This window comes from Podarcis filfolensis, assembly GCF_964270895.1.
Source record: "Podarcis filfolensis genome assembly, chromosome: 7".
NCBI lineage: Eukaryota > Metazoa > Chordata > Lepidosauria > Squamata > Lacertidae > Podarcis > Podarcis filfolensis.
In genome coordinates, this window is record NC_139603.1 from 60,247,790 (window position 1) to 60,252,000 (window position 4,211).

A 4,211-nucleotide genomic window follows, 5' to 3' on the forward strand; every position below is an offset into this window, starting at 1 on the left:
CAGTTTGGGCCTGTGGCTCAGGACAGCAAGTTTGGGCATACAAGCAAACCATGGTTTAGCATTACTTTCAAACATGGCCAATGAGTTGCGACTAAATGGGAATTTTGCATGTGCATGCTGCTTCTGTTTGTTAAACTTGCAATTATTCCTTTTTTCATGGTTGACTTGTGATCTGAACAACTGCACAGCTTCTCAAAGTGTTCTTTACTCAACACCTTCAGATGTGCTGGAGCTTAAGGGTTGAGCTTCTCTTTGCCAGGGGAAAAAGAAACTGGGACTTAGCTACTTACCATGGCGACTGATAGGCTCCTGCAAATTTCTATTTTCTCTTTCCAACATTGCTAACCTCATCTCCCCAGGGTCTGCAATTTCTGCCGGGCTGTAAACCAGCAGGGGCAATAACGGTCTCTAATTTGTAATCATTCGGCCCACGTAAGGAGGGGCTGGATCAAGTGCTGATGGGCCTGCCTTTATTTAATTAGAGGATGTGTGTGCATTTGTAGCATAGAAGTATGCAATATTGTCTCATTGCATTAAAGTTGTTTTCTGATTGCTGTTCTATGTGTACCATTCATTTTGTTCCAACTACAGTACACATTGGATCATTATTAGCATTAATAATATTCAGCACTGTGCATATTTTTCAACAGAAATTGTTTTTGCAAGAGGGTAAAAAAACAAGGATAGCACCTTGTAGAATTGAATCAGACTGTCTGCTTTTGAATTCTTACCTTTTCCTTGTGCATACACCCTATTATTAATGCACATTATTACTTCAAGTATGTCAGAAAAGGAGACAAACAGTCAGAAGCAGAAATTTCTCCCTAATTCACTCTGCCTAGCCAGCAAAATATAAGGCAAAATTATTCAGGGGAAAAAATACAATTTTCTGTCATCTCTGCCATACACTGATAACAAAGCTACAGGCTAATATGTTTTGATATTTTTGTCACTCGTTTATCATGTGACCTTTCATGCTATCATTAATACAGCTGAGGGACAGAACAGGCGAACTGAAATAAGGGTGTGGGGAAGTCAGATTGCTTCTCTAACAACTAACGGTCAGTCACAGCGATTTATGCTTTTCTTCACTGTAGCTCTGACTGAAGAAGAGAAATTGTTATTAAAATTTGATATTACTGTCTAGGCTCTGCCACTTAGAATTTGCAACTTTTAGCTCTGATGAGAATGCTTGGAGGAGGAGGGTTTAATAAATTTCCCTTTGAATTATGATATTAATACAATACAACATGCTTGCTTAGATATTCAAAGAGTGCAGGGGGAAATCAGATTCCGGACATTGGTACACTGAGTATTAGTTGTACCCTTCAAGAATTTTATCCTAGCAGCACATCTGAATAACTAGGTTATACAAACAATGCTTTCTGTTAAAATTAGTGTCTCTCTTTAGTTTGCAAGGTATAAAAACAACAACTAGTAAAGGCTTGTATTAATCAGCATTATTTACAGGAAATACTGGATAATGCAGCACATCTTTTACACTTTCTTAAATGACAGAAGATGCACATATGTTACATTTGCATTTGGCTTGACAACATTTCTGACAATTGGGCAGCCTTTTATGTAGGCTATAGAGCCTAGTCTGAGAAAAAAAAATCAGTCTGGATTTAATTTATATTTTACATTAGTGTATAAAATTATTTAACACAGCACACAGCTGAGAATGAACTTTGTAGCATCCTAGTAAAGGCAAAGAGTACAACCTTTATGTTTTTAAAAAATCTTTCACTAACCTTTAGCTTCTCATCCTTTCAAAACGCTGCAATTTTAAATTTTTGAATTAAGAAAAGATTGCAGATAAGCACTGGGGCGATTTCTACATTTAATGTATAGGGAGTTTATGCTAAATACATCAAAAGATTCCCACCCTCCATCCCCCACCCATTGCCCCATTTCTTAGGATGTTTGGAATCAGGTATGAGATAGAAAAATTATATACAACCAAAAACGTTTACTAAAAAATGTTTCGGAACTTGAATTATGCCCAGAAAAGCTGCCTTTTAATTGTATCTCCTTTGGGATAGTTTCTAATCGAACACATTAGACAATTACCTTTATTTGTAAAAGAAAGCAACTGTATGTCTACATTTCAGAATGTTTAAATAGGTCTCAAAAAGAGATGGTTCTATTAAATGGATTGACTTAAAACGTACTGCAGGATATAGAGACTGGGTTAAAATTTCAGGTGTGCAAAACAAAGCTTAGTGCCTGAAGTGGACATATGCAGGTTTATTCACATCAGTAATATTAGTATAATTAGTATTAGTATAATGTATAAACACATTTTACTGTTATATGCTAGAAGAATCGGGATCTAAACGGCTTAGGAGATATGTGTCATATGGTTGGGTCCCCCCCCCAAGATAGAATATAATAATTATTTTCCTTTCACCTAGGTGTCCATCTGAGCCTAAGTAGCTGTCTATAACTATGGACACAGCATGAACATTCTATTTATTGTTTCTTTTAGATTTTCTCCCTCATCTTAATACATATTTTCATACAGAAATGCAGAGTGGTTATGCAGTTTCCTGGACATTTTCTTTCTTTCTTTTGCATGCTGTAAAGATTTCATCCAAATCTATTCACAGATTGTTCATTTTAGAGCAAAATGATTTTTTATAAAAAAAATAGAAACAGCATATCTTTCGAAAAGAAATTTCACATACAGCTTTCTTTACAATGCTTAACTAATGCTATATAAAACAAAGAGTGCCTTTTGAAACAAATATGCCTGAATATGAGTAAAAATTGTCACGTCAGTTAAAGTGGTGTGTGGGTGAATATACATGACCAGCAATTTTGAAATAAAAGAGTGTTTGGTTTATTGAACAGGAGATTCCACAATCGATGTAAAAACAATCACTGGAAGGGGATAAATTAACATTTTATAATAGAAAGTGTGTGACTTTAGAACAGAACGTGGATGACTTTTTTCCTCTAATTCTATATCGCGAACAAAGAATTGTCTTCCCTTTGCTCCTCTATCCCTAATGGCAGCCCTGACCTGGAGATGAATCTTGTATATAAACAACAGGGGTAAATACAAATGCATCTCCATACTTGCTGAGCTTTATGCTGCTGTGGAGGATAGATTATTCATCCAGCACTGCATTATATAGAATCCCATTTTCATTTTTATAGGGAATGCATATGTGGAAAAGGGGAAAGGTGGGGGTAGTGAGGAGGGGGAGAACGTTGGACTGTTAGTCATAGACGATTCAGCTGCATTCTGCTAAGAGTACCCAACTAATTTCATCTGGTTTTATTGAACTGAAAGCTTGTGATTTTAGAAGGGAAGATTTAAAATCTTTACCCCAGGATAAAGCATTGCAAGAACACAACTCTGCCATGTGTTTGCTTGTTTTTCCTGGAGTAGACCCATTTACTTTAGTGGCAGTATCCCAGGGGAAGTATTATTATTATTATTTTAAGTCTCTGGGCCACCTGCATGCATTGCTTACGTAGATTTCTTTTTTTAAAAAAAGCCAGTAAAAATATACTTGCCATTTTCATTCATTACCCATAAACTAAAAATAAATAAATGGGGATTTTATTTCAATTGGAAACAACAACAAAATGAGAGGCCTCGTGCTCACCTAAAACCTAGAAACCCAATGAAAGATTATGCAGGTCTTTCTAACTTGGTGGCACGTGCTGATTTGCTTAAATGGGATGTGATGCAGCCAATTAATGCTTGTGTTAATTTTACTGCATAACACCCACACACTCCAATCTCCCTTTCCCATTCTGGCCACATTAGATTTTGCAGAGCCAGTGGTTTTTAAGACTGGCATTCATGTTTGCATGTAAATAAAGCAAGAACCACAAACAAAGCCAGCAATCTTACATACTTGCCTTCAGTGGTAAAGGATGGAACGCCTGCCTGCTACCAATCAGCAAGTGGTTGCTATGGTTACAAGGTCAGGAAATATGCCTTTTCCCCAGTTGTCCAAGGCTTGCACATGTCACTTCTGAAACTATGAATTTTATATACAGGTCAGGAGATGCATACCAAAGAAATAAATAGTGTATTGGACCATAATGACAGCTAACGTTCAAATGTCCTTGAATTTTTTTTTTTTAATTCTATCCAAACACATTTTGTCATTTTGAGTGGGTTGGGGATTTTTTGTATAAAACTGGAGCAATTTCTTCCTGTAATGAAATTTGGCAACGTAGGTACAAAC

General features: G+C 36.3%; 1 long non-coding RNA gene across 1 annotated transcript in view; it reads left to right on the forward strand.

The window, feature by feature from the left end:
* Positions 1-4,035: 4,035 nt before the first annotated feature.
* LOC310766981 overlaps positions 4,036-4,211 on the forward strand; it is a 3,396-nt gene continuing 3,220 nt past the window's right edge. Inside the window, exon 1 of the long non-coding RNA XR_014550559.1 lies at positions 4,036-4,211. This exon is cut by the window's right edge and continues 459 nt beyond it. This is a non-coding gene — a long non-coding RNA (uncharacterized lncRNA).